The following is an 11552-nucleotide window of genomic DNA, read 5'->3' as shown; positions in this document are numbered from 1 at the left end:
CTGTCACCATGAGAACTGTGACATTGGGCAGTGTCACAATGGAAACTGTCACCATGGGCACTGTCACCATGAGCACTATCAGCATGAGCAATGTCACCATGGCCACTTAACCATGAGCACTGTCACCATTGGCACTGTCACCATGACCACAGTCACCATGAACACTATTACCATGTGCATTGTCACCATGACCACAGTCACCATGAGCACTATTACCATGAGCATTGTCACCATGGGAATTGTCAACAGAGCACTGTCACCATGAGCACGGTCACCATGGGCATTATTACCGTGGTAGCGGTTACCATGGAGACTATAACCTTGGGATTGTCACAATGGGCACTATCACCATGGGTACGGTTACGATGGGCACTATTACCGTGATTGCAGTGACCTTTCAGATTATAACCATGGGACTCTCACATCGGGCACTATCAGCATGAGCACTGTCACCATGGGCACTGTCACCCTTAGCACTGTCACCATGGACACTATCACCATGAGCACTGTTACTATGGGAACTGTCACCATGAGCACTATCACCATGGGCACTGTCACTATGAGCAATATCACCATGAGATCTGTCATCATGGGCACTGTCAGCCTTGCCACTGTCACCATGGGCCCAGTCACCATGGGCACTATCACCTTGATCAGTGTCACCATGATCAGTGTCGCCATGGGCACAGTCAGCATTGGAACTGTCACCATGGGCTCTGTCGCCATAAACACTGTCACCATGATCACGGTCACCATGGGAACTATTACTTTGATTGCGGTCACCATGGAGACTATAACCATGGGCAGTGTCACACTGTGCAGTATCACCATGAGCACTATCACAATGAGCACTGTCACCATGAGCAATCTTTCCATGAGCACTGTCACCATGAGCACTGTCACCATGGACACTGTCACCCTGGGCACTGTCACCATGGGAAGTGTCACCGTGAAAAGTGTCACAAAGGATAATATCACTATGGGTACTCTCACCACCGTATATTTTGCAAAGACCACTTTCACTGTGAGCATTGTGACTATGGGCACTGTCGCCATGCGCTCTGTCACTATGAGCACTGTCACCATGGGCACTATCAACATGAGCACTGTGACCATGGTCACTGTCACCATGAGCACTGTCACACTGGGCAGTGTCACAATGGGAACTGTCACCATGGGCACTGTCACCGAGAGCACTGTCACCATGAGCACTATCAGCATGAGCAATGTCACCATGGGTACTGAACGATGAGCACTGTCACCATTGGCACTGTCACCATGACCACAGTCACCATGAACACTATTACCATGAGGACTGTCACCATGGGAATTGTCACCATGAGCACTGTTACCATGAGCATGGTCACCATGGGCACTATTACCGTGGTAGCGGTAACCATGGAGACTATAACCATAGGACTGTCACAATGGGCACTATCACCATGGGTATGGTTACGATGGGCACTATTACCGTGATTGCAGTGACCCTGGAGATTATACGCAGGGGACTCTCACATCGGGCACTATCAGCATGAGCACAGTCACCATGGGCACTGTCACACTGAGCACTGTCACCATGGAATCACTATGAGCACTGTCACCGTGGATACTGTCACGATGGTAACTGTCACCATTAACACTATCACCATGAGCACAGTCACCGTGTGCACTCTAACAGTGATGGCGGTCACCATGGACAATATAAACATGGACACTGTCACAATGGGCACTGTCGCCATGAGCACTGTCACTATGGGGACTGTCGCCATGAGCACTGTCACCATGAGCACTGTCACCATGAGCATGATCACCATGGACACTATTTCCGTGGTTACAGTTACCATGGAGAATATAAGCATGGGAATGTCACAATGGGAACTATCACTTGGAGCACTGTGACCATGACCAATGTGACCATGTCACATTGGGCAGTGTCACAATCGGGCCTGTCGCCATGGGCTCTGTCACCATGAGCACTGTCACCATGGGCACTGTCACCATGACAACTATCACCATGGGCATTGTCACTATGAACAATATCACCATGAGAAATGTCACCATGGGCACTGTCACCATGTGCCCAGTCCCCATGGGAACTATCACATTGATTGCGCTCACCATGGAGACTATAAGCCTCGGCAGTGTCACAATGTGCAGTATCACCATGAGCACTATCACAATGAGCACTGTCACCATGAGCAATCTTTCCATGAGCACGGTCACCATGAGCACTGTCACCATGAGCACTGTCACCATGGACACTGTCACCATGGGCACTGTCACCATGGGAACTGTCACCGTGAAAAGTGTCACAAAGGGTCATATCACTATGGGTACTGTCACCACAGTATATTTCACTAAGAGCACTTTCACTGTCAGCATTGTGACCATGCGCACTATCACCATGAACAGTTTCACCATGAGTACTGTCACCATGGGCACTATCACCATGAGCACTGTTGCCAGGGGAACTCTCACTATGGGAACTGTCGCCATGAGCACTGTCACTGTGAATACTATCACCATGGGCACTGTTACCATGAGAACTGTCACCATGAGCACGGTCACCATGGGCCCTATTTCGGTGACTGTGGTTATCATGGAGAGTATATACATGGGAATGTCACAATGGGCACTATCCCCAATGAGCACTGTGACCATGAGCACTGTGACCATGGACACTGTTACCATGAGCACTGTCACATTGGGCAGTGTCACAATGTGAACTGTCACCATGGGAACTGTCACCAAGAGCACTGTCACCATGAGCACTGTCAGCATGAGCAATGTCACCATGGGCACTTAACGAGGAGCACTGTCACCATTGGCACTGTCACCATGACCACAGTCACCATGAGCACTATTACCATGAGCATTGTCACAATGGGCACTGTCACCATGGGAACTGTCACCGTGAAAAGTGTCACAAAGGATAATATCACTATGGGTACTGTCACCACAGTATATTTCACAAAGAGCACTTTCACTGTGAGCATTGTGACCATGAGCACTATCACCATGAACACACTCCCCATGAGCACTGTTTCCATGGGCACTGTCACCACGAGCACTGTCACCATGGGCATTGTCACCACGGGCACTATTACCATGATTGCGGTCAACATGGTGAATATAACCATGGACACTGTCACAACGGGCACTCTCACCATGAGCACTGTCACCGTGGGCACTGTCACCATGAGCACTCTAACCATGAGCACTATCAAAAGGGGAACTATCACTGTGATAATTGTCACCATGGGCACTGTCACCGTAGGCAATATAACCATGGGTAATGTCACCATGAGCACTGTCACCTTGGGAACCGTCACCATTGGTACTATTACCATGAGCACTATCACCATGAGCACGGTCTCCATGGGCATTTTCACCGAGATTGCGGTCACCATGGTGACTATAACCATCGGCACTCTCACAAAGGGCTTTATCACGAGAACTATCACCATTAGCACTGTCACCATGAGCACTGTTACCATGGGCACTGTCACCATGAGCCCTCTCACCAAGGGAACTGTCACCGTGAACTCTGTCCCAATGGGTACTATTACCATGCGTACTGTCAGCATGGTATATTTCACTAAGAGCATTATCACTGTGAGCATTGTGACCATGAGCACGGGCACCTTGAACACTGTGAGAAAGTACACTGGCTCCATGAACACTCTCACCATGAGCACTGTCACCATGGGCTCTGTCACCATCAGAACTGTCACCATGGGCACTGTCAGCATTGCCGCTGTCACCATGAGCACTGTCACCATGGGCCCATTTACCATGGGCACTATCAACTTGAGCATGGTCACCATGAGCACTTTCGCCATGGGCACTGTGACCATGAGCACTATCACCATGAGAACTGTCACCAAAGGCATTGTCATCATTGGAACTCTCACCATGGGCACTGTCACCATGAGCACTGTCACCATGGACACTGTCACCATGGGCACTGTCACCATGGGAACTGTCACCGTGAAAAGGGTCACAAAGGGTACTATCACTATGGGTACTGTCACCACAGTATATTTCACTAAGAGCACTTGCACTGTGAGCATTGTGACCATGAGCACTGTCACCATGAATACTGTCACTATGGGCACTATCACCATGAACACTGTTGACAGGGGCACTCTCACTATGGGCACGGTCGCCAAGAGCACTTTCACCATTGCCACTGTTACCATGAGCACTGTCACCATGAGCACGGTCACCATGGGCACTATTTCTGTGATTGCGGTTACCATGGAGACTATAGGCATGGGAATGTCACAATGGGCACCATCACAAAGGGCACTGTGACCATGAGCATTGTAACCATAGTCACTGTCACCAAGAGCACTGTCACATTGGGCAGTGTAACAATGGACCCTGTCACCATGGGCTCTGTCACCATGAGCAATGTCAACATGGGCAATGTTACCATGAGCACTACCACCATTAGAACTGTCACCATGGGCACTGTCCGCCTTGGAACTATCACCATGGGCTCTGTCACCATGAGCACTGTCACCATGATCACAGTCACCATGGCCACTCTAACTGTGATTGCGGTCACCATGGAGACTATAACCATGTGCAGTGTCACAAGAGGCAGTATCACCATGAGCACTGTCACCATGGACACTTTCACCATGGGCATTGTCACCATGGGCATTCTCAACATGGGTACTATCACCATGAGCAGTTTCACCATGGGCACTATCACCATGAGCACTGTTGCCATGGGCACTGTCGCCATGAGCACTGTCACCATGGGCACTATTTCCGTGATTCCACTTACCATGGAGACTATAAGCATGGGAATGTCACAATGGGCACTATCACCATGAGCACTGTGAGCCTGGTCACTGTCACCATGAGCACTGTGACATTGGGCAGTGTCACAATGGAAACTGTCACCATGGGCACTGTCACCATGAGCACTATCAGCATGAGCAATGTCACCATGGCCACTTAACCATGAGCACTGTCACCATTGGCACTGTCACCATGACCACAGTCACCATGAACACTATTACCATGTGCATTGTCACCATGACCACAGTCACCATGAGCACTATTACCATGAGCATTGTCACCATGGGAATTGTCAACAGAGCACTGTCACCATGAGCACGGTCACCATGGGCATTATTACCGTGGTAGCGGTTACCATGGAGACTATAACCATGGGACTGTCACAATGGGCACTATCACCATGGGTACGGTTACGATGGGCACTATTACCGTGATTGCAGTGACCATGGAGATTATAACCATGGGACTCTCACACCGGGCACTATCAGCATGAGCACTGTCACCATGGGCACTTTCACCCTGAGTACTGTCTCCATGGACACGATCACCATGAGCACTGTCACCGTGGCCACTGTCACCATGGTTAGTGTCACCATTCGCACTACCACCATGAGCACGGTCACCGTGTGCACTATAACAGTGAATGTGGTCACCATGGACAGTATAAACATGGACACTGTCACAATGGGCACTGTCACCTTGAGAACTGTCACTATGGGCACTGTCGCCATGAGCACTGTAACCATGAGCACGATCACCATGGGCACTATTTCCGTGGTTGCGGTTACCATGGAGAATCTAAGCATGGGAATGTCACAATGGGAACTATCACCAGGAGCACTGTGACCATGATCACTGTGACTATGGTCATTGTCACCATGAGCACTGTCACATTGGGCAGTGTCACAATCGGCCCTATCACCATGGGCTCTGTCACCATGAGCACTGTCACCATGGGCACTGTCACCATGGGCACTGTCAGCATTGGAACTGTCACCATGGGCTCTGTCAGCATGACCACTGTCACCATGATCACAGTCACCATGCGCACTATTACTGTGATTGCGGTCACCATGGAGACTATAACCATGGGCAGTGTCACAAGAGGCAGTATCACCGTGAGCCCTGTCACCATGGACACTGTCACCATGGACACTGTCACCATGGGAACTGTCACCGTGAAAAGTGTCACAAAGGGTACTATCACTATGGGTACTGTCACCACAGTATATTTCACTAAGAGCACTTTCACTTTGAGCATTATGATGATGAGCACTCTCACCAAGTACACTGTCACCATGAACACTCTCAGCATGAGCACGGTCACCATGGCCATTGTCACCATGAGCACAGTCACCGTGTGCACTATTACCTTGATTGCGGTCACCATGGAGACTATAACCATGGGACTGTCAAAATCGGCACTATATCCTTGAGCACTGTCACCATGAGAACTGTCACCAAGGGCACTGTCACCATGGGAACTATCACTATGAGCAATATCACCATGAGAACTGTCACCATGGGCAGTGTCAGCATTGCCACTGTCAACATGGGGTCTGTCACCTGGAGCACTGTCACCATGGGCCCAGTCACCATGGGCAATATCACCTTGAGCAGTGTCACCATGACCACAGTCACCATGAGCACTATTACCATGAGCATTGCCACCATGGGAATTGTCACCATGAGCACTGTCACCATGAGCACGGTCACCATGGGCACTATTCCCGTGGTAGCGGTCAACATGGAGACTATAACCTTGGGACTGTCACAATGGGCACTATCACCATGGGTACGGTTACGATGGGCACTATTACCGTGATTGCAGTGACCTTTCAGATTATAACCATGGGACTCTCACATCGGGCACTATCAGCATTAGCACTGTCACCATGGGCACTGTCACCCTTAGCACTGTCACCATGGACACTATCACCATGAGCACTGTTACCATGGGAACTGTCACCATGAGCACTATCACCATGGGCACTGTCACTATGAGCAATATCACCATGAGAACTGTCATCATGGGCACTGTCAGCCTTGCCACTGTCACCATGGGCCCTGTCACCATGGGCACTATCACCTTGATCAGTGTCACCATGATCAGTGTCGCCATGGGCACAGTCAGCATTGGAACTGTCACCATGGGCTCTGTCACCATGAACACTGTCACCATGATCACGGTCACCATGGGAACTATTACTTTGATTGCGGTCACCATGGAGACTATAACCATGGGCAGTGTCACACTGTGCAGTATCACCATGAGCACTATCACAATGAGCACTGTCACCATGAGCAATCTTTCCATGAGCACTGTCACCATGAGCACTGTCACCATGGACACTGTCACCCTGGGCACTGTCACCATGGGAACTGTCACCGTGAAAAGTGTCACAAAGGATAATATCACTATGGGTACTCTCACCACCGTATATTTCGCAAAGACCACTTTCACTGTGAGCATTGTGACTATGGGCACTGTCGCCATGCGCTCTGTCACTATGAGCACTGTCACCATGGGCAATATCACCATGAGCACTGTGACCATGGTCACTGTCACCATGAGCACTGTCACACTGGGCAGTGTCACAATGGGAACTGTCACCATGGGCACTGTCACCATGAGCACTATCAGCATGAGCAATGTCACCATGGGTACTGAACGATGAGAACTGTCACCATTGGCACTGTCACCATGACCACAGTCACCATGAACACTATTACCATGAGGATTGTCACCATGGGAATTGTCACCATGAGCACTGTTACCATGAGCACGGTCACCATGGGCACTATTACCGTGGTAGCGGTCACCATGGAGACTATAACCATGGGACTGTCACAATGGGCACTATCACCCTGGGGACGGTTACAATGGGCCCTATTACCGTGATGGCAGTGACCATGTAGATTATAAGCATGGGACTCTCACATCGGGCACTATCAGCATGAGCACTGTCACCATGGGCACTGGCACCCTGAGCACTGTCACCATGGACACTATCACCATGAGCACTTTCACCGTGAACACTGTCACCATGGTTATTGTCACCATTAGCACTATCACCATGAGCACGGTCACCGTGTGCACTATAAGAGTGAAAGCGGTCACCATGGACAATATAAACATGGACACTGTCACAATGGGCACTGTCACCATGAGTACTGTCACTTTGGGCACTGTTGCCATGAGCACTGTCACCAGAGGCACTGTCACCATGAGCACTGTCACCATGAGCATGATCACCTTGGGCACTATTTCCGTGGTTACGGTTACCATGGAGAATATAAGCATGGGAATGTCACAATGGGAACTATCACCAGGAGCACTGTGACCATGACCACTGTGACCATGGTCATTGCCACCATGAGCACTGTCACATTGGGCAGTGTCACAATCGGCCCTGTCGCCATGGGCTCTGTCACCATGAGCACTGTCACCATGGGCACTGTCACCATGACCACTATCACCATGGGCACTGTCACTATGAGCACGATCAACTTGGGCACTATTTCCGTGGTTACGGTTACCATGGAGAATATAAGCATGGGAATGTCCCAATGGGAACTATCACCAGGAGCACTGTGACCATGAGCACTGTGACAATGGTCATTTTCACCATGAGCACTGTCACATTGGGCAGTGTCACAATCGGCCCTATCACCATGAGCTCTGTCACCATGAGCACTGTCACCATGGGCACTGTCACCATGAGCACTGTCACCATGTGCCCAGTCACCATGGGCACTATCACCATGAGCACTATCACAATGAGCACTGTCACCATGAGCACTGTTTCCATGGGCACTGTCACCATGAGCAGTGTCACCATGATAACGGTCACAATGGGCACTATTACCGTGATTGCGGTCACCATGGAGATTATAACCATGTGAACTGTCACAATGGACACGGTCACCATGGGCATTGTCACCATGGGCATTTTCACCTTGGGTACTGTCACCATGAGCAGGTTCACCATGGGGACTATCACCATGAGCACTGTTGCCATGGGCACTGTCGCCATGGGCACTCTCACTATGGGCACTGTCGCCATGAGCACTGTCACCATGGGCACTATTTCCATGACTGTGGTTACCATGGAGACTATAAGCATGGGAATGTCACAATGGGCACTATCACAATGAGCACTGTGACCATGAGCATTGTAACCATAGTCACTGTCACCATGAGCACTGTCACATTGGACATTGTAACAATGGACCCTGGCTCTGTCAGCATGACCACTGTCACCATGATCACAGTCACCATGCGCGCTATTACTGTGATTCCGGTCACCATGGAGACTATATCCATGGGCAGTGTCACAAGAGGCAGTATCACCATGAGCACTGTCACCATGGACACTGTCACCATGGGCACTGTCACCATGGGAACTGTCACCGTGAAAAGTGTCACAAAGTGTACTATCTCTATGGGTACTGTAACCACAGTATATTTCACTAAGAGCACTTTCACTTTGAGCATTATGACAATGAGCACAGTCACCATGAACACTGTCACCAAGTACACTGTCGCCATGAACACTCTCAGCATGGTCACGGTCACCATGGCCATTGTCACCATGAGCACAGTCACCGTGTGCACTATTACCTTGATTGCGGTCACCATGGAGACTATAACCATGGGACTGTCAAAATCGGCACTATATCCTTGAGCACTGTCACCATGAGAACTGTCACCAAGGGCACTGTCACCATGGGAACTATCACTATGAGCAATATCACCATGAGAACTGTCACCATGGGCAGTGTCAGCATTGCCACTGCCAACATGGGCTCTGTCACCTGGAGCACTGTCACCATGGGCCCAGTCACCATGGGCAATATCACCTTGAGCAGTGTCACCATGACCACAGTCACCATGAGCACTATTACCTTGAGCATTGCCACCATGGGAATTGTCACCATGAGCACTGTCACCATGAGCACGGTCACCATGGGCATTATTACCGTGGTAGCTGTTACCATGGAGACTATAACCATGGGACTGTCACAATGGGCAATATCACCATGGGTACGGTTATGATGGGCACTATTACCGTGATTGCAGTGACCATGGAGATTATAACCATGGGATTCTCACATCGGGCACTATCAGCATGAGCACTGTCACCATGGGCACTTTCACCCTGAGTACTGTCTCCATGGACACGATCACCATGAGCACTGTCACCGTGGCCACTGTCACCATGGTTAGTGTCACCATTCGCACTACCACCATGAGCACGGTCACCGTGTGCACTATAACAGTGAATGTGGTCACCATGGACAGTATAAACATGGACACTGTCACAATGGGCACTGTCACCTTGAGAACTGTCACTATGGTCACTGTCGCCATGAGCACTGTAACCATGAGCACGATCACCATGGGCACTATTTCCGTGGTTGCGGTTACCATGGAGAATCTAAGCATGGGAATGTCACAATGGGAACTATCACCAGGAGCACTATGACCATGAGCACTGTGACCGTGGACATTTTCACCATGAGCACTGTCACATTGGGCAGTGTCACAATCGGCCCTATCACCATGGGCTCTGTCACCATGAGCACTGTCACCATGGGCACTCTCACCAAGAGCACTATCACCATGGGCTCTGTCACTATGAGAAATATCAACATGAGAACTGTCACCATGGGCACTGTCACCATGAGCACTGTCAACATGTGCCCAGTCGCCATGGGCACTATCACCATGAGCACTATCACAATGAGCACTGTCACCATGAGCACTGTTTCCACGGGCACTGTCACCATGAGCATTGTCACCATGATAACGGTCACAATGGGCACTATTACCGTGATTGCGGTCACCATGGAGATTATAACCATGTGAACTGTCACAATGGACATTCTCACCATGGGCATTGTCACCATGGGCATTCTCACCATGGGTACTGTCACCATCAGCAGTTTCACCATGGGCACTCTCACCATGAGCACTGTCGCCATGGGCACTCTCACTATGGGCACTGTCGCCATGAGCACTGTCACCATGGGCACTATTTCCGTGATTCCACTTACCATGGAGACTATAAGCATGGGAATGTCACAATGGGCACTATCACAATGAGCACTGTGACCATGAGCATTGTGACCATAGTCACTGTCACCAAGAGCACTGTCACATTGGGCAGTGTAACAATGGACCCTGTCACCATGGGCTCTGTCACCATGAGCAATGTCACCATGGGCACTGTTACCATGAGCACTCTCACCATTAGAACTGTCACCATGGGCACTGTCAGCATTGGAACTGTCACCATGGGCTCTGTCACCATGAGCACTGTCACCATGATCACGGGCACCATGGGCAATATTACTGTGATTGCGGTCACCATGGAGACTATAACCATGGGCAGTGTCACAATGGGCAGTATCACCATGAGCACTATCACAATGAGCACTGTCACCATGAGCACTGTCACCATGGACACTGTCACCATGGGCACTGTCACCATGGGAACTGTCACCGTGAAAAGAGTCACAAAGGGTACTATCACTATGGGTAATATCACCACAGTATATTTCACTAAGAGCACTTTCACTGTCAGCATTGTGACCATGCGCACTATCACCATGAACAGTTTCACCATGAGTACTGTCACCATGGGCACTATCACCATGAGCACTGTTGCCAGGGGAACTCTCACTATGGGAACTGTCGCCATGAGCACTGTCACTGTGAATACTATCACCAT

The sequence above is a fragment of the Kogia breviceps genome, assembly GCF_026419965.1.
Source record: "Kogia breviceps isolate mKogBre1 chromosome 9 unlocalized genomic scaffold, mKogBre1 haplotype 1 SUPER_9_unloc_2, whole genome shotgun sequence".
Taxonomy (NCBI): domain Eukaryota; kingdom Metazoa; phylum Chordata; class Mammalia; order Artiodactyla; family Physeteridae; genus Kogia; species Kogia breviceps.
Note: the sequence above shows the minus strand (reverse complement) of the source record.